Source organism: Pleurodeles waltl, chromosome 4_1 (genome assembly GCF_031143425.1).
Source record: "Pleurodeles waltl isolate 20211129_DDA chromosome 4_1, aPleWal1.hap1.20221129, whole genome shotgun sequence".
NCBI lineage: Eukaryota > Metazoa > Chordata > Amphibia > Caudata > Salamandridae > Pleurodeles > Pleurodeles waltl.
In genome coordinates, this window is record NC_090442.1 from 549,126,525 (window position 1) to 549,152,376 (window position 25,852).

Below are 25,852 nucleotides of genomic sequence, written 5' to 3' on the forward strand. Positions count from 1 at the left end.
GATGAGGATGAAGGTGGAGACATGCGGGCAGATCTCACCTGAGTGTAAGTAACTGATGTTCTGTGATTACTCAAAATGTATGGAATACTGTACAGGTCATGAGATGTTTTGACAGGTATGTCACTTACCTTGAGAAAGGACTTTTTATGCAATGCATCATGGAGCAAAGGTTTGCTGGCTACATCAGACCTGAAGATGTCCCTCTCTTGAGCATCTCCTTTGATATGTGCAGTCATATTGCACTATCAGTGATACTACAGAAGATTTAACGGACGTTTGTGTTTAATGAATGCCTTTGCCTGCCTAAACTCCTTGTATGTGTCTTTTTCCTTCCAGGTCTCATCCCTATGCTATCTTAAAGTGGACATTTCTGATTTGTGTCATTGACAGGTGGAAGTGGCTAATCTGACATGTGAATGGGCCATGACATAGATCCAGGTACTGTTTATTACAAATTTGGTTTGTGTGGGTACCATGTCTAGGCGGCCTGGACAGAGGGAGGGGAGTTTCCAGAGCTTGAGAATGGACCTGCTTGGCCTGGTATGTTTATCCGATGTTCTTGTGTGTGGTTATGTGCTCTGTGACATGTCCTTGTTGCCCATCCTTGCATTTTCCCTTCACATTGTTTTGGCAATGTTACTATATGCCATGAATGTAGCTGTCAATGTGTTTCCTAATTGTAGGCCACGGTGGCTGTGCTAGTACACTGACATAGTTGTTTGACATGGCAGTGGATAAATAACCATTGTTATAGGATGGGCATCATACTAGGAACCGTTGTACTGACCTCTGTCTGTGTCATGGGGTATGTCAAGTTGGATAGACATGGTTTTGGTTTGGGATAAGGGTCAAGCTGGGGACAATATCTACCTATCTGTTTGCCTATCCTATGGCACAGGGTCTGACATAGCCCTTTTTCCTATGGTCCGGGGGAGAGCACTTTGGGGTAGCTCAACCAGTGAATCAATGTTCAGTCATTCCTGGCTAGTACAGTACAGTCCAGACATATTTACAGCCTATAGGCTGCACATTGCAAATAAATAGTTTTTGGGTGACGGGCCACTTGCGTTTTTGTGTTGGGAGTAATACTCAGCCTGACCCAGTCTATGATCTGTTCCTCCTTACCTTAACATTCACACATATACCTCAGTAACATCACATGCTTTTCACACTGTACATAACAAAACATTCAGAAAACAATCACAATTGGACATAGATAGAGTGCTTTTCGTGTTTATTTACAGGTGTTCTTGAGTTAAAGGTGCAAAGTAATTAGAAATAACAAACACAAACAGTGAAGGGCTAAGTCTTGATGGATGTAGTCATTAGAGGAGCTGCCACAACATTTGAAGTCCAAAGTCCAGTGTCCTACTATCCTGAAAAATAGAAAGTGTATATAGAACAATCAACAGAGTGATTCTGTGGCACACAAAGGAGTTCCATTAGAAAGAGGTTACTTCCTGGCAGTGATTGAGGTCTTGGCATTTGCATCTCCTGGATGCTTGGGTGGATGTCCCCACTTGCAGGGGGGCTCTTCAGCTACAGAGGCAGTGGTGTCTGAGGTGGGTTCTCCCTCTGGCAGTTCCTCCCTTCTACTGGCTGTTTCAAATGTTGAGGGGGCTGATGTTAGGGGGCCACTGGATGGGGTGTGTTGTTGTCCCCTATCCCTGCTCAGGGTGGTGTTGATGTTCCTTAGCACCCCTGTTAGAGATGCCAAGGTGACATTGTGGGCCTCCCACTGTTGTAAGGGTTGGTGGTGGGGCTCTGCAGCTGCTTGATCTCTCTGAGTTAGACAACTAACTGGCCCATCATGCCTTGGGACTGTTGGTATGCTCCCAAGACTTGAGTGATTGTGTCCTGGCCAGACCTACCCCTAGCAACCTCATGCCACCAGCCCACACTATCCTTCCAACGCACCCTTTTTCATGTGCCTACGCCCTTGGCACAGCTTGCACCCTATCACTGGGTCCAGGTCCATCATTGTCCAAGGTGTCCAGATGGAACTCAGGTACCTGGACTGGGGGGCTCACAATGGTGGACTCTGTCCTCGGGACACAGGCTTGGGGGTGAATGGTTGCCTGAGATATTGTTGCGACAGGGCTGGGAGGAGTTGCTATGGTCTGGGTGAGGCTGACCGGTGTCATCTGACCAGGTTCTCCAGACGGGCCAGCACCATCCTCAATGTCCACACATCCAGGAGTTTTATCCTCACTGAGGGCATCATCTGGGGGGGTGCAGTTTCTGGAGGGATCTCCATGTTCCCAATTGCAAATAGACCTGTTCAAGTGATGGACAGTATGTTAAAGGTTGTATTGCAACATGTACCTCCAACAGTTTATAGTGACATTTGTTCCATGGCAAATACACATTGGCTTTGCATTTCTCACTTTATGTGAGAGGCACTACTGCTATCAACTGGAAGGACCTGACATTTGAGGTGGTGATAAATTCTATTTTAAGTCACCATGCTACAGGTTGTGTGAGTATCTTGGTACTTGGGTAACTTTCCATGAACTCCTATTATTCCAACAGTGCAGTGTAATCAGTGGCTGGGCATGATGTGGCTTAGCTCATCTTCAGATCTAGTAGACTGTCATGTTTCCACACCCAGGACCATGTACTTGAACATGTTACTTGTCAACAAGTGGTCAGTGCATTGTATATTTGTATACTGTCACATGCATTTCTGTGAGACATCTTGGTAACTTTGTTTGTCTGTCAGTGATTTTGCACGTAAGTTGGGCTGTCCTTATTCTGCACACTATTTTTATCTTGTCTTATCTATTCAAGATGGATCTACTTGATTTGTCACATCACAGAGTGTACCATGATCTATAAGTGGGTCCCTCCCAGGTAGGTAAACAGTCATAGGTAAATTGACAGACAGCAGCACAATGTCATTGTGGACACTAGCCTGGTGGATAGAATTTCAGCAAATGGCCCTCGTGGGCTTTCAGTTTATGCTACACCAACTACTACAAACTGGATACATATGTAAACCTCTCAGGTGCATTAACATTTATTGTGAGTGGATATTGGAGGATGTTTGGGCAGGTATTTTACTTTGGATAGACAGTGTCTTCTGGCTTTAGCATTGCCGTCTTTGCCTGTCTTTCCCACACAGTATACAGATGGAACCCCCTCAGGTGGGTACATTTCAGTAGCTGAGTAGAGGGAGAAGGCTCATAGTAGGTGAGTACACAGTGGCTGAGTGGAGTGACATTTCCAGTGCCTTACGGCCTTAGAATTGCTGTCATGGCCTGTAATACCCACTCAGTATGAGTTCAAATGCCCCTCAGCTTGGTACACTCCAATGTGGAGTTATTAAATGTGGACATTTTTTCTAAGGGTACTGGTGATAGTAGCACGGTGCCTGCTGGGAGTTGTGGTGTTGTCAATCACTGAGGTACACCTAGTTTGCTGGTATGTTATCACCAAAGGTGGGTCTCATTAAAATGTTGGCGGCCAGACAGGGGGCTATGGACAGGTGACACTGGGGTTTTAAGTGGGGTGACATTGTAGGTGGGTAAAGGTGAGCAGTGGGTATGCATGACAGTACATTTGGGGGATACATTTTGTAGTTGTAACTTACCTGACTCCCCCAGGTATTCTTATCAATCCCTCAGGATGCAGAATGGCCAAGACCTTCTCCTCCCATGATGTGAACTGTGGGGGAGGAGGTGGGACCATCACCAGTCTTGTGCACCGCCAGTTGGTTCCTGGATGCCATGGAATGGACCTTGCCACTGAAGTAATTCCACCTCTTTCTGATGTTGTCCCTTGTGTGCGGGTAGTTGCCTACACAATTCACTCTGTTGACTATTCTTTGCCACATTTCCATTTTCTGGGCGATAGTGGTCTGATGGACTTGGGCTCCAAATATATGTGGCTCTATTCTAATGATTTCATATACCATGACCCTTAACTCCTCATCAGTGAATAGTGGGTGTTTTTGTGGTGACATGGTGGTGTATATAAAGTGAGGGAATTGGTAGAAATAAATTTGTAGGTGCTGTGTGATCAGTGGATGCCGTGCAGTGACATGTGTGATAGTGTGCAAATATGTGTTTGGGGAGTGCAGTGTGGATGTGGGATGTGTGGCTTATGTGAGGTGGAGCAACTTGCACTACAGTTGTGTTCTGCGTTGTGGAGGCAAGGGATTGTTGTGTATGAAGGGGTGTGTTCTATAGTGTAGTTGGTAGGTGTGTCAAGTGTGTGTATGTGTGTCAGCTGTTTTGTTTTCAAATCTATCCAATGTGGTGCTCTGTATTACTGTGGTGACTGCTGAGCACTGCCATTGGAAGACCACTATGGCGATTTTTGAGTTGCTATAGGTTTAGTGATTGGTTGTTGGATTGGAGGTCCCGGTGATCAGACCGCTTCTTTCCCACCATCCAGGGTCCTGGTGAAGTCGGGATTTTGGCAGTCTTTTGATGGGCTTGGCTGGGTAACTCATAATACAGTGGTCTGTATGACCGCCAATCTGGTGGTTTTTGGTTGCCACCACTGCGGTGAAACTCATAATAAGCCCCATAGTAACTATAGAAAATAGATTAAAATTAAACCTACCTTTAACAGAGAATAGCAATGAGGAACAGCTAACCTGCAGAGTTGCTGAATGCAGAGTTGCTGCTATTCAGCAAATGATGAAAGCAGATTACTAGATTAATCAAGTGATAAAACATAGCAGAATAATGGAAATGAGTAAAGACGAGCCTGCTATACAACCCAATACAGTAAATGTATGCAAGTAATAACTATTTTCTAAAATATTGCACAAAATGTGTAAACATTGTTAATATAGCAAAAAATGCTTGAAAATGTTCCATTTAGAAACAAAAACATATAAAACATTAGAGTAAACTAAATGAAAAATAATTGAGTACAATAATGTTAATGTATGTGTTTTAAATATATATAAAACCAAAAATATGAAAAAGCTTGAGTTAAGGAATGTGAACAATAATATGCATGTACATTTTTATGAAAAATCAACAAAAATGTATATGCAAATATTAATGCATTTGTATGTCTACAATGTTAAAATTATATATTAAGTTTGTATTTGTACTATATAAAATATAAATATTTTATCCCTATATAACTAACTTGAAGAAATATAAAAAACAGTTTTTCAGTTATATTAAGTATTCCCACTACAGATTTACCCACATTAGAGTAAATTTAAGTCTTTGGGAGGACTAGATTTAATATTGACACTCTAAACCTAACCACATTTTGGAAAGAGTGTGACTTTGAGGGTTTAAATTTACTATTCTTACTCCAAAGAATATCACATTGGAGAAAGTGTTGGGGGATAGATTTACTATTACCACTGTAAACTTAACCACATTGTAGAAAGTGTTGGATGTTGGGGGGGGGTGATTAACTCCACTCCAAACTTAACCACATTGGAAAATGATTTTGACAGTGGGAGAATTACATTTACTATTCTGACTCCAATCTTAACTACAATGGGAAAAATGTATTTCCTTCACCGGCCAGCCTTCAAGAGGATTGAGGTGACAATAGGCTTATATCAAGTTCCTCATTAGAATGCTAAAGGCAGCACATTTGAAATGTAAAGCCGTACAGGGAACTGCTTTTCTCCACCTATTCTGGAAGGATGGCCCATCCTACATATAGCTAGTCCCCTTAGTCTTACTGTCTAGGAGGAGTACACAAAGGCCAACTGCCACTCTATTCACAGTTGTGTGACCCAGGACACTGGCTACAGGTGCCAAATGGTTAAATGCCAACTTCTAAAAGTGTAATGTTTACAATTGAGACTTAAAATCTGACTTGGCCATTAAAGAGGATTTTAACTTAATATTCATTTGAGACTACACATGACTTTTCTACATCTTCCCAATCAAACATTAGCATTTACAAAATGTAATAAGGTAATTCAATGTTATCCTATGGGAGAGGTAGGCCTCACAGTAGTGAAAAACAAATATGGGAGTTTTTCATTATGAGAACATATAAAATTTTAAGGTATGTGACCAGATTTTTTAATATTACCCTAGGGTGACATATGTATTAAAAAGGGAGGTTTAGGCCTGGCAAAAAGTTTATTCTGTCAGGTCGAATTAGCAGTTTAAACCTGCATACATGCTGCAAAGGCAGGCCTGAGACTTGTTTAGAGGGTGGCACAAGGAGTGCTACAGGCCCACTAGTAGGCACATGCAATACACTTCATTAGGGAATTATAAGTAAACTAAATGTGCCAATTGGATACATGCAAATTTCATCAAGTATAAAGATGTGTGTGCAAGTACCTTAGCACTGATTAGCAGTGGTAAAGTACATAGAGTCATAAGTGTCAACAAAAATGAGTTCAGAAAACATGAGGTATGAAGGTAAAAGGTTTGGGGGTGGCACTGAAGAGAAGGCCATGTCTAACAGGTTACTTTGAGAAAATGGCCCATTTGCGTGGACGCACCCATTTTGTGATGAACGTTATCACTGTTTTTCAGGATCTGCACACTGGAGCACTGCTGCCTAGTGTCTAGTGTATATTCTCTAAAGCATAAAACATGTAAACACATGCTAATCCATGATGTGTATACCTGTCTTTCTTTTGTGACCATAGTATTTGGTGTAGAGATTACACTCATGGCATGGGAAGTTAATTGTCACCTATGGACTGCAGCACTTACCGTGCCATCCACTTGTCCGAGAAGGAAAACATGGCTTCAGACCTACCAATATAGTCAGACTGCTGCAGTTCAAACATTCAGTGCAACCTGTCAAAATAACCCTTTTGAGAGGGGAAAAGATCCCTTTTAATGATATTTTAGTGGCACATTTAACGAGGCGTGGCAGGCCACTGTAGAGGGTGCCTAGAATTTAAAATGATGGCATGTAGAAATTAAAAGTTGGCATGCCCACAGTGACAAACCCTCAAAAATCTATTTTTGCTGTGAAGGCTCATACTGTTCTACGAGGCAATCTAGAGAGATCTATTAATTTTTCCGTCTCAGGTTTCGAACAAGCTATAGAATTGGTACAATGGTGAAGCTGTTTTTTAAAAGATATTTTCAGGCCTGGCATTCTTCATTGTGGTCTTTCCCCAGACATTTTGCCTTTACCTCCTGCTTTGTTGCTGTATCTTTTTGTTGGCCTTAGGTCTCGGAGCACTTTACCACTGCTAATCAGTGCTAAAGTGCACGTGCTTCTCCCCTAAAACATGCGAACATTGGTTTATCCACAATTGGCATATTTATTTTACCCGTAAGTCCCTTGTAGAGTGGCATACCATATGCACAGGGCCTGTAAATTAAATGGTACTAGTGGGCCTGCAGCACTGATTGGGCCACCCACTTAAGTAGCTCTGTAAACATGCCTCAGGCCTGCCGAGCTTGTGTGTGCAGTCTTGCTGCCACCCCGACTTGGCATTCAAAACCTTTTGCAAAGCCCACAACTCCCCTTTTGCAATAAATATGCATCCCTAATGTAAGCCCTAGGTAGCTCATAGGGGAGGGTGTCATGTAAGCCAAAGGCAGGACATGCACTCTTAAGTTTTTCATGTCCTAGTAATGAAAAAAACACGTTAAGTCATTTTTCATTACTGTGAGACCTGGCCCTCTCATAGGCCAGCATTGGGAATTCCTTATAAAACCCCTAAGCTGTAATTCCTGATCTGAGAGGAGTAGCTGCATGATGTTTAGTACCATCAGAATGGTAATAATAATTCAGCTTTACTTGTAAAGTCAGGTTTATTATTACTATACTAAAAATGCTATTTTTAGAAAGTGGGCATTTCTCTGCACTCACTGCCCTATGTGCCTACAGTCTATCACATCTGGCCTGGGCTAAGAGACAGCTATACTTGTGCATTCCCTTTAGCCACTCACAACACAGGATACTCAGCTACATCTGCATTCATCTTCATACTGATGGGTCTTCTTGGTGAGGAGGTTGGGAAGGGTTCACACTTACATTTCAAATGGCAGTGACTAGAGTCCACACAAAGGGGCTGATTACCTCTCACTGACAGCCTGGAGCTGAGGTTGAGTTCAAAGCTGGACCTGTGCACTTCACAACAACTCTTTTGTAGTCACCCCCACATCAAAGACACTTGTCAGTGTAAGTATTAGGTCTCTTGATCAACTTAAATCAGTACACTACTGGACTGAGAAGAAACTCTGCTGAAGTAAAGTATGCTGTGCCAGAAGGAGTGCCACTCTGCTGTGATTGAGTGATCTTAGGAACTGCTGACCTTTTGTGTTGTGCTGTCCTGCTGCCTGCTGTCCGTTGCCCACCAACCAGAACCTACAAGCAACTCCAGAGTGCCCCCAAAAGTCTGTTGGCCGGCTACCCTTACACTGATCTGAGGCCTCAAGAACTCCCGACATTACCACCTAAGAATCTGGCTCCCGTTTTGTGCTGTAGTGCTGTGATCCAAGCACCTTAAGAAGAGTGACTGCAGAGACTCTTGTGAGCCCCCCTCAATAACAGTAACTGCAGCACTTAGACTGAGAAGGACTACACCTCCCCTGCAAGAAGCACCTGGTAGGCGACACCCTTCTAGGAGTGAGCCGTGCTCCTACCCTCACCTCCAAACACCGCTCATCCTTCCGGCTCCACCTGCTGCCAAACAGCGTTAGGAAGCACAAACTGCTTGACAGCACAGCCCCATCCTCGGGGCACCACCAACTCCTACCTGACCCTGCTCTCCCACCAACAACCAGGTAATCTCCCAGCCCCGGGGATATTTAGTTGACGTGACCTGAACAGTCTTGGTGAGATTACTCAGCGCCCCTTGCCAGGAGAGTCAAAACCGCACTTCGCCTAGTAGATGGGCAGCGGGACCTGCTAGGTTGATCAGGAGTGTAACAGCTTCCCTGCAATCACTGCCCAAAGAGTCTTCCTCAGACTTACTGTAAAGATTCTTGGATGAGTGCCGCACCTGTGAGACTTGTTCAATCCTCCTTTTGCACAACTCCATTTTTGATCACGGTGTGAATTTGTCATAGTGCTATATTTATTGCCCTGAATTAATATTGATCGGAGCAAGATTTTATGGCTACCCAATCCCTAAACCCATGACTGGACTATGATCATATTTGCTTTATTTTTTATCAGATAAACATCATCTATTGCTCTAATACCTGTGTGGAGTGTCTTTTGGTGGTGTTTCCACCGTGTCACTGTGGGGCTGGGTTGCACAAATACTTTACACATGCCTTCTAAGCTAAGCCTGTCTGGTCTGTGCCAAGCTCCCAGAAGGTGAGCACAGGCTAATTTAGGTTATGCACCTGTCTTACCCTGGCTAGACTTGTGGTCCCTACTTGGACAGGGTGCATACCGCAGCCAACTAGTGACCTACATTCCAACATATATTTAGGAAAATAAACTTTTAGAAACACACATTTCCCCTGTCAGAAGCTCCTTGTGGCTAATTTGCAATAGCCTGTCAGCGGCTGTCACTCCAATGCTTGACCCCAATGAGATGTGAAAACTGCTCCCAGAGGAGAAACAATGGTTTAGCCCTGGTGGGAAGAAAAAGCTTGTGGTGAGGTATGTGACACCTGTCAGTCCTAGAAGACTAGATGGGAGGGTTCAGGATTTTTTTAATCAAAAGAAGTAACTGTGTGGCCTTCCATTCACAATATAAGTATAAGTAAAGATATAAGTATACATATAAGGTGAGACTTGAGGACCGGAAGGATATTGATCTTTAGGTTCCCTCTAGCCAGTGGGCCACCAGCCCTGTGGGGGGTGAAGTTTGTCCCAGTCCCAGAACCACTTTGATTTAGCTGAGGAGGGGCGCTCATTTTCCAAAACATACCCCTGTCTGACACAAAAGTTTCCTGTTAGTGCAGAAGGCCTGTGCCAAAGTGAAGTTCTATTACAATGGAATACTTTGGGATAGTTTGCAGTAGGGAAAACAGGATTGTTGTAAAAGTGGGTAGGGATGCCCAGGTAACATTTTCCCATTGGTTAGGGAGAGTCCAGGAGTCACCTCCAACAACTGGCCACTGAACTGTACCTAAATGGACCTCACCACCAGCTCCTCAGAATACTTTCTTGGCCTGCTGAAGAAAGGAAGAGCACTGAACCTGCTCTCTGAAACCTGTGATGTGAACGGAAGTGCTAGACCAGCTCCCACTTGCATACAGCAAAAAGAAGTGTACTCAAGAATCTGTAAGAGGTCTTTTTTACTGAGGTTCGTTACTGAATAGTAGCATCTAGAACTAGACCACATCTAGCTGGTTGCCTCTGCTGAAGTGAACACTAGCAACTAAGTGCTGTGCTTGAGGTCCTAGGAGCCTTAGATGCGACCAAGATGAGTTGCTCTAGGAGGTCTCTGGCAGACACAGCAGGATACTTTGCCCAACTGGAGTATTTTGACTTCCATTTCAGAGATTATATCAGAAAGTAACATATTTGACTGGGGCAAACTTGCTTGGTGTATCTGACCTTTATTCCATTGTGATCAACCAGAAATTACACCTATGTCATTGTCAACCTCAATCATTGACCATTTTTCAGACTACTCTTTTCATCTAAAACTTAAAAATTCATATCTATTTTTCCCCTACTCGATTTTGGCGTTTTAGTATGATTATGTTTGTTAAATGTTTCTTTTTTTTTAAGTAGCACTTTTATTTTGTTCTGTTTTGACTCCTAACTCTTTTGGTACTTCTACATGCTTTACACACTTTTGGGTATGTTAAATATACTACTCTGATTCCAAACATAAGAATGTTGGGACAGTGCTGGTCTTTTGGTGGGTTATATTTCCACTTCACACATAACCACTTTGGAAAACTATTGGACTTCAAGGGGAGTTGTAGTTACATTTATTATTTCCACTCCAAACTTAAGTGTTGGACTTTTGAGAGGTTACCCTTACTGTCCCTACTCCAAACATAATACATAATGAGAAATTCAAGGATTTTGGAAGAATTTCACATTTACTAATTATGTTGAAAACTAACCCCAAAATGATGAGCATCTGAGGAGCTTATATTTAACAAAAACATTATATTAAAACAAACCAAATACATTTAAACATATCGTCATTTTTAATAATTTGAATGTAAAAAATACAATAACGAACTTGAAAAAACCTGGAACCATAAAATGTTTTAGAATAAACTGAAACAATTAAACATACACATTCAAAGTAAAAAACATTTTAATCTTTTTTGAAAAAATATATAAAAAAAAATTCAAATTTCTAAAATCAATAGAAAATTAAACAAATTAGAAAAACAAAAGTAAAATGTATAAATTGAAGACAATTAAAAATCTAACTATTGTTTTAACAAATCTTAAAATATTTTATAACTAATCTATACATTTAAAGGAAACAATCGATGACATTTAAAAATACAAAATATAAATGATGACTTCCCACCCATTTCCCTATACCCTATCACCTGCTCCTAAAATATTTAGAATCAAAATAACATTCATAATAAAATATTACATCAAATAATTATTCAATCAAGTAATTAAATAAAATTAGCATAGCACAACTTAGCGAGTACAATAGTATAGTAAATGAGCCTGATTATGACCTTGGCGGATGGGATACCCGTTACAAACTTGACAGATATCCAGTCCGCCTTTTTACAAGTTCCATAGGATATAATGGAAATTAAAATACGGCAGACGGGCTATCCATCACGTTTGTGATGGAGTATCCCATCTGCCAAGGTCGTAGTCAGGCCCAATATTTGCAAACTTGTTATTACCTATCATATTAAAAAATTAATGACAACATGATATTCTTAGCTGTGATAAAATATCTCACAATATAATCAATATCAAGAAATTACTGCAGCAAAATTAAATACTGACAATGTTTTTTGACTCAAAAGTAATGTAGAATACCATTAGGTCCATCATGGTTAGTTATAATCTGGCCTAACGTAAAGATAAACGTGGATATTTAAGACTTTGGCTTTCAAACTCGACGAAAGAAACAGTCAGGCCAAATGTGGGAGGTAATAAATCAAAAATAGATGCTTTGGATACAAAGTGGTCTCCTCTGAAATTGTTATGGTCGGAAAGGCAAGTAAGATGCGGATGATCCCTCTACCTATACATTTATTATGCAGATGGACACTTTTATTGATGGCCAATTTTTCTAAAATCGTTTTTGAGATGGCTGATCTATCTACATATAACTTTTTGAATTCTGTTAATTATTATATGATAGTGTAACCTGGTTTATATCTCTTTGTGAACATTTTTCAGTAAACGATTTTAATTTTTTTTTAAATGAAGTCTCTCTTTAAGGCATTTAACCCTTCTATAACTGTAAAACAAACTCCCTATTTTCCATGCTTGCACCAGGGCTCATGGTACTCCTTTAATCTTACTGCAATGCAGTCAAGTTTAGCAATCTTTTCTGGCACCATTGCAGTCCATATGTATTTACCTGAGCAGCAGAATGCATTTGGTGTGCAATGCTGGCAATAGGAATCGGTCAGTTTTGCTTATTCCCATGCTCTAGCAATGCATCAAAGAGTGGCTGGCATAAGCAGAATGGCATGTGCATTAAACGCACACCAAGCTGCATCTCTTTGCAGGTTAGGAAAGCAGAGAGATTTTCATCTGTCCCACTCTTTGCTCAACTCCCATTTTATACTCGGTTCCATGGGCACTTGTGATAAAATGATGCATGATGCATCCACCGTGCATTTTTCAGATGTGCAATTTTATTTTTCCGAGGCTGTGCATTTTTACCTCGTTTATTGTAGTGAATATAAAGAAACATTTTTTAAATCTTCACTTTAGAAAAAAAATCATTGCAAAGATTATCCATTGACATTCGAAAGAATTTTCAAAACAACTATGTGCAGCTCAAACTCAGCTCGAGGCTCAGTTAGTTTACATTGCAGGTAAATTGTGGGTTTTATTGCCAGTGTTTTGACATTCTTTAGCTGTTACAAAAGTTTCTTTTTAGGCCTTGTTTTTCAAGACTCGTAAAAAAATCACATCTGCTGAAAATATGGCCAGTAAAGACACAATCCCCTTTACCACCTACCAAGAGCCTTTAACAGCAAAACCTAGTAGATGGCCAAGAAGATTCTTCCAGACTGCATTATAAATAACAATATGTAGCACCTGATTCTAATTATGCAACTCAGTCTTTTGAATTTTTATAGCCATTCATAAACTGCTCCAGCAGACTTTTCCTTATTTATGAGAAGAATAGAACTCATCTACTTACATATTATATTCAATTGCATTCCTTATATACTCCAATGAAACAAAACGCTCCGGTAAGCACTGAGCCCGTAAGATGAACATTAAATATGTAATATTGAATCTATTGTGAGTCAGAAGATGAACACGGCATCTTCTAATGAAAGTGACACTTTCTTCAGACCAAGGTTACCCATCAAATTGTATTACAGAATGTAATAGCACACTCCAAAACATGAAGTTGATATATTGTATACACCTTGATCGTCTGGGAACTTTATCTCAAAAGTACAATGTTTCCTGAAACAAATATAAAAATCCTTTATTATACATTAAGCAGAACGTTAAATTTGGCTCTGATTACAACCGTAGCATCAAAAAGCTTCATGGTTTCTATGTGACCTTACTGATTTTTTTCTGCTCCATGTGAGACCTTCAGTTTTTGGCAAAATGAAAACTATTTATGAAAGTGGCTATTTTTTTAGAAGGTCAGAGTTATAAAAACTCCCACAGGAACTATAAAATATATATTGTACATTTAAGTGTAAGCATAGTGTTTGACTATTTATATCTTTGCTTCTAGGGGAAATTAATTAATACTATGGCAAAGAAGCTGTTTAGGAAATGGCCGACATTCCAAAATGGTATGCCTATTTTGTCATGTGAAACAAGCTGAAGATAATTTATTTCTTCAGTGAGTAGTTTTTTGAGATCTCATGACCTTCACATCATGAGAGGATTCAAAGCTAATCAATTGGCAGAGGCATACATACTATGAGATATGGAAAATCACAGTGGAAGGTTGTGGTATGGACCATGGTAACACTGGAAAGACACTAGAGAGAAAGCAAGAGTGTAAACTGTGTGGCAATGAACAAAGAATGTCGCAAGTACAGGAAGAAGGAACACTTCTCCCGCATGTGCTGAGCTCCAAGAAAGAAAATAGCTTCTGTGGAAGGAGATGATTTGGACCATAAAGTACTGGTGATACATGGTGAGACCGACGGAAGGAATGAAAATTGGAAAAGGAAATCATGACTGAAAGCTGCCTTTGCCAGAAACCGTGAGGTTGTATCTTGATGGTGAACTCAGGATAATTATGCACCATTATACCTAAACAGTTGTTTGATAAGGTTTTGGTTTAAGGTGGTCTTGCACAATACTAACGTTGTTTTAAAGGGCTACCAAGGAGCAAACATAGGTGTGGTGGAGTACTCTATTGCTGTTATCAAGTTCCAAAACAGGATGGCTGAAGGGAAAGTGTATGTAGCGGAGGATGGACTGCCCATACTAGGCTGGTCTCACTAATATGACTTGCATATTGTGGTGGACCCCAGAGCAGACAATCAAGTGATGGTTGTGGAATATGAATATGTAGGAAGATTTCTGGAACAATACAAGGAGATATTTGACAAAAAGTTGTGGTTAGTCAAACAGTACCTGCACCAAATCAAGCTCTAGAAAAATGCAGTACACATTAAGGATGTAGCAAGGAAGGTGCCAGTTACAATGATGCATAAAATAAAGGAAATATTAGAGCAGATGATCAAAGATGATGTAATTGATATGGTAGAGGCCACTGAATGGCTTTCACCAGTAGTCATCACAAATAAAGCTGATGATTATTTGAAATTCTGTGTGGACGTACGAAGTCTCAATGACATTCCTTCTCCCCAACATCAACAAATTGAATTTTACATTGTCTGGGGGTAAATACTTTTCAAGGCTGGACTTGAGGAGTGCTTATCATCAAGTACAGCTGCACTCAGATTCCAGGCTCTATACGGCATTTATAACAACGGAAGGCATGTTTCTCTTTAAAAGATTGCCATTTGGCTTGTGTTTGCAGCAAGTATTTTTCAAAGGCTAATTTCAAACATATTGAATTGAGTTTAGAATGTCATATTTTTCCAAGACAACATTTTGATGTTTGGGGAGACTGTTGATGGACATAACAAAGTGTTGAGGGAAGTGTTATCTAGGGTTGTTAATGCTAGGTTGACATTAGGAAGGGAAAAGTGTAAGTTTCTATTGCAGGAGGTGGAGTACTCAGGATACCTAATAACCAGAGCGAAACTCAAGGTCGACTTGGTGAGAGCCATTGTCAATGCGGATGCACCCAATAAGAGAGACAAATTGAGATTGTTTTTGTGCTTAGTAGAGTACTACTCTAAGTTTGTATGTGATTTTGTTCATACAACTGAGAGTTTGAGAACCTTGTTGAGGAAAGGAAAAACAATTGTGTGGGGGTAAAGAACAGCAAAGTGCTTTTTTCAATGGTTAAGGATGAAATTGCTAATACAAGAGTTCTGGTGCCATCACAGTGGGGATGGAAGACTGTCATCGTGGTAGGTTCCAGTGCAGTTGGAATAGGGGAAGTATTGTCCCAGGTACATGAGCGAGTGGAGAAGACTGTAGCATTTGCATCGTGTGTCTTATCTGCTTCTGAAAGGAATTATTTCATCATAGACCAGGAGGCATTAGATCCTGTTTGGGCTACTACCTATTTTCACAGTTTCAAATGAGGAAGCCACATCATTTTGAGAATGGATTACAAACCATTGATAAAGGTTTTGGGTCCACAAGGGGACATAAAAATGTCCTGGGAGGTTGGCCAGGTTGGAAGTGAGATTGCAGGATTTTGACTGTACAGTGGAATATGTTACAGGATGGTAAAACACAGTGGCTGACTGTAAAGGTTGCCGGATAGAGCTGCAGTAGATGATAATTTGCATGTAGAGGAGGTTGTAGTCGGGGAAGATGATGCCACTGAGGTATTAGAAGCCAGTGTTTTAAAGGTTGAGTGACAACATTCTAAAGGCGGTGGTGGAATTGATTAGAGGGGGTTTGGGGAGGGGAAGTAGTTTACCTGAAGCCATCAGACCTTTTCATAAAGTTGTAAAGGAATTATCATTGCAAGGGGAGGGAGTTATCATGAGAGGGAGTCATTTTGTATCACCAAGTTTAGTTAGACCCAGATTGCTGCATTTGGCACATGAAGGTCATATGGGGCAGTCTGTGACTCTCAATAGAATAAGTGAATGGTTTTGGTGGCCGCTTATGGATGTAAAAGTGAAGAAGTGAATACAGGGTTGCGTGGTGTGTAAAGAGTAAAAAAAAATATTGAGAGTTATGGTGGGAGCCATGAATGTGGAACAACACACTATCGAGGCAGATGAAGTATGGGAGATGTTTAGATGTTATTGGTCCATTCTCCTTCTTGTACATTCAAGAGAAGTTCACTACAGTGTTGATAGATGCCAAAGCCACTAAATCCACTATTGCTGTCTTAAGTGAAGTCTTTAGGAGGGAAGGCATTCCCTCTATCTTGCTTACTGACGTTGGTACGAGGTTCACTTCTATGGAAATGAAATTGTTCTTGGACAGTTTAGGCATTAAGCATGCTTGTACATCACTGTATAATCCCCAAAGTAACTGTTTGGTAGAAAGGATCAATAGATTAGTTAAAGGGGCAATAGAACTGGCATACAGTACAAATTTGTCGATTCAGGGAGCCATTAAAGACATGTTATGGGCTCACCACACTACAGTCAATGACAGCACAGGTAAAACACCCTTTGAAATGATAAGACGAAGGAGAGCTGGTACAAAGTAAGTGCCCTCTTGGATAAGAATACCCGAAAACAGCAGGTCATCTGTGAGAGGGTCAGAGAGTGGACCACATTGTCTCATTCAGAAAGGTCTTTGGGTAAAGATCAAGCCAGGTGGAGTGGGTAGAGGCTTGTCTCGATTTCATGGTCCATACATGGTGTTGGAGGTGGGTAGTAATTGGCTTGAATTGGAGAATGGCCAGACTTGGAATTTGAGAAGGGTTGTAATACATCAGAAGAGTGATATGGTGAAGTCAACAGTTGATGAGAGAGACAAGTGTTATTTTTGGTTGTTGATAAGGGACTCTGATTTTAAGAGGTGAAGTTGAGAGGCAACCCCTTGCTTGTGGGGGTCGGGGTGTTGGTGATCTTGTTCAAGCTAATGCAAACAAGGGCAGTCAGATCAAGAAGCCTGCCTAGTTATTTGGGTGATTATATTTGTGAGTAATCTGGTGGTGTAATAGATTTCAAAAGTGTTCAGGTTTATCTATTTTGGTATGTTCGTCTATTAGGTATTGTGTCTACAGTTGTCTTGTAATTTTTATGTGATCGGTCTTCTTTTTTGCCCTTCACTGTGTGCAGTTTTGAGGGTATTGTTCTGGAATGTCAGTGATTATATTATATGGGACTTAGTCAAGAAAAGGGGATGTGTTATAGTTTTCTGCTTCCTGTGTAGCTCATCCTCAGTGAAAGTCTGGATTAGTTGACTGTTGGAAGCCTTTAATGCATCACTGGCTCTTGAGGAGTTTGAAAGGTGCCAAGGCAGTTGCTTGGTGTGCATGGCTGATGAAGGTGGGAAAGGGGTTTCCTCTTTATGGAACAAAGAAACTTGGATGAAATCCTTTGGTGTCCAGTGAATTACTACATATTCTTATACATTACACTTTTTATTATATCCCTTATGGTTGCTACATTTGTGTTTTGAACATCTGACATTCCTGCTTTCTCTCCACAGCATACCTTGAGCTACTGAATCACTTCCTCCACCAATCAGGACAGTGAACCTGCTACATCTCCCAGGGTATCTCTGCCTCATTCTGTCACTGCTGTGGTTCCTTCAGACACTGACAGCATTGCCCCCAGCAACCCTGGAAAGGGTGAACACTTCTCTAGCCTGTCATCTTCAATCCTCCAAATGGATTTGGTGCCAGCACATATTACAGCCTTCTGAAGTTGCAACTTATGCACAACTTGAATACTTGTTATTGTTTTTTTTCTAGTACCGGGTAAAATGTCAGTCTGAGCCTCCAAATGAGGGTCTGTTGTGAGCTAGTCCTCACTTGACTCCTTAAAAGCCCTGTAGATATCTGTTCCCTTGAATATTCCTAACTCATGCAATACCATTATAGTGTTTATGTCTATGTTCATTAGCCTCTATAAAATACTATTACAGCATACTCTTATTTTCTGCTCCTTTTGTCACGATTCCTCTATTGTATGACCTGGTGCCGTTATATTTTTATTTGCCAAGATGTCAATGTTGTTAGGTGTGCCTGATTAGAATAATTAGTCTTTGCCTACCATATTCCTGTATTCCTGTTAACCCTTTATTTAGCTATAGGACAAGGTCATACAATACTTGTGCCTAGGCCTTGGGCAGGGAGGTGGGAATGGGAGCGGGAGAGATAGAAAAAGCAGAGTGTTGCTGCAGTTACAGGCTTAAGGACCACTGGCATGGGCAAGTGAGATAGGTGCAAAGGAGGAGGGATGTATGTTGAAATATTGACAGAAAATATCAATGTGCAAACATAACATGATCTAAATATCAAATAATCAGGAAGGTAATTTTATATAGGTAAGTACTGATATTCTATTATTATCTCCACGTACATTAATGGTATGCTAATTGTGAAAGTAAATTGAAGTGGAGTTATTTAAAAGTGACAGATTCAGATGCCCTTCTTTTGGGCCCCAAATAAAAATCCAGTTTGGCTGTGTTTGCAGGTTCCTTCTTCCACTATGCCCTTTTGTCCTTAATTTCCCTGTGCACTACGGTGTTGCGTAGGTTCTCATTATCCTAATGAGACTACTGGATTCTGGCAGCAGAATCACTTGTACTGTGGGGGACTGAGTCTAAACCCACACAAGGTGACACCTGTCTGCCTAATTTGGGTTTTGTTCTGGCTCACTAGCAGTGCCTCATCTCTACCCAAGAGCAGGGATGATTGGGCAACCAGGCGAACAACACAAATGACTCCACAGGGAAGTCGTGGTCACTCAGATCTCATCAGTTTCTCTCAGTTACATTAGTCTCACATACGCAAGGACAATCAGAGGCAGAGTATAGTTCAATAAGGTTTTATTGAAGTTACTGCATCTTAGATAATAAAGCATGTATTACAATAACTAGGACGATGAAGCATGACAGGATTAAAATTGTGACAAGGAGAGTGAAACATAAAAATAATGCTACCATATTGTCACTAAGGGCCAGATTTATACTTTTTAGCGCAACATTGCGCTAACCCAATTTTGCGTCAAACAATTTAGCACTGGCTAGCGTCATTTCTGAACTCCACCCGTACATCAAATTTAGACTTTGACGCTGGGTGGCGCTAAGAATAGGTTAAAGTCATTTTTCCTGATGCTAACCATTGCGCCTTGTCGCAAGGCAAAATGACGTTAACTCAGGAAAAATTACTCTAATCCAGTTTGCAACATGGAAAAGCATCGCAAAACAGATATGCAACATTTTTCCACGCAATAGCATCAAAAAGCGACAAAAACAGAGCAAACAGTGCTAAGGAGCCCTAAGATGGATCTCAGAAGCCAGGAGAGACCCCACGGAGACCCCTGAAAGCCAGGAACCAGCCAGGAGGACACAGACAAGACCCAGGGGAGAGACAAGAAGAAGAGGAAGTGTTGCTTCAGCGCAGAGGAGCAGGAAATTCTGGTGAGAGAGTTGACGGAGCACTAGCATTAACTCTTCATCACCTCTAAATTGCCAATTAGGAGGAGAGAGGCAATTTGGCAACAGATTGTGGACAAGATTAACAGTGTGGCAGAGGTCAGGAGAACTGTCACTGAGTGCAAGAAATGCTGGCATGACTGCAAGCGCATGAAAAAGAAAGAAATGGCAAGGAACAGGAAGGCAGGACTGCAGACCGGAGCTGGGAGTCCAACACCACAAGAGGAATTGGTCTAGATGGAGGAGATGGTTGCAGCCATCATCCCGGAGGAAATCAGCACTGGTTTCACAGGACAGGACAGCGCAGATTATTGGGAAACAACACATATGCATGGGGGACCAAAATGCCTAAATGTCAAGTGCAAGAAGAGGGAGGCTCATACCTACTACACAATGCATGTCAGCCCTGAAAATCAGGCAGTGGAAAGGGCAAAGGGGCATGGCACGGGACTCCTTGCACTGCCCATGCCAGGTGCATGGGCTGTGCAGGGGCATCCAGGGGCACAGCACAACACAACACAACACCAACAACCATTGCATGGGGGTACATCACCATGGTAAGGCTGCTGGAAATGCTGAAGCAGACCAGGAGTGTAGGGTAGAATGTAAAACTTCTCTGGTGTCACAGGACAGCTGGTATTGTCAGAATGTAAACTAGAGGATAATGCTCAGTCTCATGCCAGTGGCTCAAGCGGCATTTACCATTGACAACAGTTGCCACTACTACCTGATCTGCGTGTGCTGGTCAGTTAGGAAATGGCAGTTAGGTGCCCATGGCACAAACACAGTCAAAATGAGGGTTCAGTATGACTACTTGATCAATCCCCATTAATCCCTATCCAAGTGCAACTCCTGTCAACTGGTCATGTCCATAGACTCAATACCCATAAGGCACTGTCACATACATAATGATGTACACAGCAGTAATCTCATACCCATGCTGCCCATTCCTGCGTCTACCCCTGTGCCTGTGTCACAATAGCTGCAATGCCGCCATGCAACATCTCAGGTGTCATAGTGCTAAGACAACTGCATTGAGGGAGAGGACATGTGTGTGTAGGAAGGCAAACACATCCGCATAGTCACAAGAGGAAATGGAACTCTGCCAGGCCCATCGGTGCAATGCAGTGTAGCACACATACTCAAACATCAACATGGGAAATTATCAATGGTAACACCTGTATTGTTTCATGGGAATACCATAAATGGTATGGTGTTAAGTGGCACCGCATAGGTGTATGTGAAAAATAATAGACTAGGACAGGGCCTTCTTGCTATGTGTGGTGCTGTGGTATCAGCACACCAACAATCATTGCAAGGCCTCGCCATGCTAATGGAAGCAGAGGGAGGGTTGATGAGGACAAGAAGGTGGCAAGCCACAATTTGGACAGAACCCACACCTAGAAGATATGGCACAGACAATTGCCCAAACTGCCCACACTACATGTGACATGTAGGTGGGGCACAAGGGCTGAGAGACTACAAACATTAATGACAGGAACAGTGCATGGGAATCAAGATAACAATGTACCACCAATAGGAAGTCAGTGACATCACATTACAACTGGCACAACACAGACACACTAATTGTAAAATATCTCATTGCAGAGGACAATAGCTCTGTCTGTCCTGGACTACCCTGATGACCTGGATGACCAGCTGACAACCATCAGCCAGGAAACCCTCCAAGATGTCTTGGAAACCATCCAGACATCACCTCCAGTCACAAGGAGGAGCACACATGTAGCAGCCATCCCTCAGCACCCACCCACCACCCCAACAGTACGACCTGCCAGCTCAAACACAGCAGAGGACTCTGATGACACAGGGACCACCTTTGAGAGGACAGTAGTGGGAATACAGTGGGAGCTGGCCAAGGAGGTGCGGGTGGGCATGCAAACTATGCAGCCAGCATGGAGGGGATATGCATGTGCATGGTGACGTTTGCAGAACAAACAGCAGCCATAAAAGTCACACAATCCCTACTGCAAGGAGTACAACAGTGTGTGAGGGACCTCACCACTTCTGTGAGGGAGTTGCCACAACACCTCCCCTCCCAATCTTACAGCTGCATGCAAGACAACAAGCTGGACTCCATGCACTGGGAGTTGGCCTCCCTCAGGGCAGACATGGCTGCCTACTACAGGGATGTTGCTGCCATAATCAGTAATCAGCAGCTCCTCCTTGCTGCAGTGATGCCATATGTAGTTTCAGAGATGGCAGCTGCCGGGAATTTGGTGTCCACTTCTCCAACCACTAAAGTGTGTGTTGCCCCCTCAAACCAACCAGCACCATCATCAAGGGCAGAAGAGACAACACACACATCAGAGGATGAAGATGTGGAACAGATCATCTTCACCAGTAGAAGTACCCGTAGCACCAGCCCATGTCACATTGGCACTGATTTCCCTTTGCCCTTTGCTTGACAACATGCCAGTGTTGCTACAGTTGGTGACATGCACTTTTCATAGACACACTGTTAACCTCTATGGACTGCAATTGTCTCTCACTACTCAATTGGCAATTCATGTTCCTCTGCACTGAAAGACAGTTCATTTCAGCATGTCAAATTATATGTCCCTAAACCTTTGCACTGTTGCATCACAATAGAATGCTTTACACTGATAGGGTCACAGACCTGGACTATGTAAATATTGCACTACAGCATTTTAAAATAAACAGCACCTACACACCCATTTTGTCTCTGTGTAATGTGACACATCTACTTTGCTGGAGATTTGTGATGCATGTAACATGTCTATGGTCACAGAGTGTCAATACCAGAGTGCAGAAATAATGTGGGCAGATATCTACACACAAGGGCTCAGGTTTATACTTTTTCTGTGCTGCATTTGTGTCATTTTTGAAGCAAAAGCAGCACAAACTACCAAAATATCATTGTATTTTGTAGGTTTTGTGCTGCTTTTGCATCAAAAAATGAGGCAAATGCAGTTCAAAAATAGTATAATTCAGAGCCAAGGTATCTACAAGATGAAAGTCAATGATGGCCACATCCCCTACAAGCAAGTCATTGTGTATGTGACATTTGCTTTAAAACATACATGCCTCACCCACAACATACAGCAGGAATGGCTATGTAAGAGTGCTTGGCCAATAACGTCAACTGGGAGTACAAGTAAAACACATAGGCGTGAAATTTGTATACTTGACCTTATCTGAAATTGGCACTACTCAGTTTAGCAGGGTTGACATGAACATCAGGCTGCATTCAGACCTCCCACAGTGCCCAACATAAAAACTATTACAGCTTAAAAAGCACACCTACCTGTCCAATACATGGGAACCATAGTCACGTTGAGTGGTGGGTACAATGGATGGCAGATGCATTGAGATTTAGATTTGCTGTGGCTGCCAATGTGGCAGCTCAGTTGAAAGTGGGAATTAACATGTCAAAAGAGGTATGTGGATGCAGTACGGAATACACAGGTCAACAGACAATTGGCACTGTACAATCATGCAAAGACCCTGAGCCCCAAGCATGTGACACATGCAGTAAGGGAGTACCTAAATCTTTAATAACTATGTACGAAACAGAACTTAAAACTATGTAACACACCTATACTAACCTAATCTATCCTAACTATACATTACGCACAACTGACCCTAACTACCCTATGCTAAGCTTACTTACCACATTTAACAACACACTCTAAACATTTGCCCCCCACACTCCCATGATATGACGAGACACATGTAGGACAACATATACTAAACTAAACATATACTAACCAATACTAAACAAATATGTATTGTTTGTATTTTTTTTAATACACAAAACCCACAACATTAACCCCCACCACCAACCCACAAACTAACATGTAATAAACCTACTGATCCTATCTAAACTACTACCCTACTGTAACCTATCACTAAACCCCCTACACTCACTATGAAACAGGATGAGGAAGGAGAAAGGAGGGGGCTAAATTAAGGGGTGAGGAGAGGCAAGAGCCCCTCTGGAGCTCAGCTATTGCGTCCATGTCCAAAGCAGCAGATGTGGTGGCCTGTGTCGCCAAGGTTGATGGTCCAGCAGGTGTGGTGGTCAGTGGGGCAGACGTTGAAGGTGCAGCAGGTGTGGTGGTGCCAAGGTTGACAGTGCAGCAGGTGGGCCTCATGTGACAGTGGCCGCTGTGCTACTGGCTTCAGTTATGGTGGTGGCTCCAACCTTTGTGGCCAATGCTGGTATCCCTTGGCTGAAAGCCCGCCATTTTCCTGTGGCTCTCTCTCTCTCTGATAGCGTCTTGCCATCCTTCGGTACCTAGACTCGACATCCAATATGTGTCTGTATCTCACTTCACACTTCTGGAAAGCCCTGATCTCCGCTACATCCATGTTGGCAGCTGTAAAAATTAGACAGGCAACCATCAGTGTCATCATTGTCTGATGCATGTACAGATGATAATCTAACACTGCCTCAATTTGCACATGCAGTCCAAATCACAGTCCAGATGGTATAATGTCCCTGATTAATGAAATGGCAACACTGCCTACCCATCATGTCTTTTACACCACAGCAAAGCAAAACAAGAGTTGGACCAAATAAAGTGATCTGTGCATTGATGTAGTACTATGTGTCACAATACAAAGGCCGCAACTACTTCACATGGGCCAGGCCGACTAATCTTTATCATTATAGTCAACTTCAAGGCACCCAGGACGAGTGATTTGTAGATGTAATTGGCAGGATGGTATGCAGTTGCTAATCATAAGGGGTCAGTGTTGTTTGGGACATATGCATGCTTGAATTAGATGACTTTCATCTACACTGTGACCATCACATCTACCTACATATATGTTGTTCCCCTACCCCTGTGCCTCAAGGGGGATGGGCATGCAATACATCATCACAACTGTTGAGGACAACGATGAAGCTTTGTCCACTTGTACATGGATTTAGTGAGTGGAACACATGTGAGGAGGGCTGGCACCTAGTAATGAGGTATCCATAGGTCATTCACATCTACATCCATGTGTCCAGTTGTGGACAACCATCAACACCTGATCTGCCAACACAAATCCCAAAACACTCACATTGATGCCAGCACACGTCCGGCCTTGACCTGCATGCACGCCTATTACATATCACATAAATGTCACGTAAGTGGACTACAACTTATAGAGCTAGATGCTAGGGGACAGTTACCCATACAGTCCTATATGTACATTACAATACAGGGATGAACAATTTTGTGCAGATAACTAATGCATCACTCTTGTGAGAATGAGGGTATGGCTCAGTGACAATATTCTGGCACTGGAGCACTTCCAAGTCACATGTGGGTCTACATGTGGCTACTAATCACCTTGTTCACATGCTGCTGCCTATTGTGCAGCACAAGGCTCCCAAGATATGACTCTCTGCCTCTAACTTTCTAACCCTTGCACGGAACACTATGTCAACATCCAGTCAAGTAATGTATCAGATCACGTGCCAACTCATCATATCTTGCAATGAGTGCAACACACAAGAGTCACTCACACAGCATCAGCAATCACTACACCGGACAGACATTATCACACTTACTGGATACATCTGGATCCTGAAATAGAGCCACTTCCCGATGGTATAGGGGGCAGATCCACCTGGGGAGGTGTCGCATAGGGACTCCTCCCCTTTTGCAAATGGGTTAGCACCAACTTCAAGCTGGTAGCTGCAATTGTTTAGTGACAGCATTCGCAGTCACCAAAAAATCAATCAGCGGACTGCGACTCACTAATAGGAAAGGAATGCCCCTTCCTAAATGCCACTAACAAACCCTGATTGGGCAATGTGATAGCAGAATGGCAAAATTGGGGATGTGCATTGGAATAAAAAAAAAATCTTGACTTAAACACATAAAATCTGAAAACTAGGCCGTTTGTGACAATTAAAAATAGCTTGGTACATGTGGCCCTCAGTAATAGTCAGACATGACTCAACAAACCTCAGGGCTGCATATGGACTACATCTCAGTGCTGGGACACTAACAGTTTGTACTGCTTGCATTCAACATGGCCACAAACATTGCATGCAGTACGTCAAGACATCTGCTACTGTCACTCAGGAGCATTCTACTGTACACATTTGTCAATGTGATACTCACCAACAGCCCCACCGATCACCACACACAGGTGGTCCAGCAGATCCTGTTCCCTAGTCACC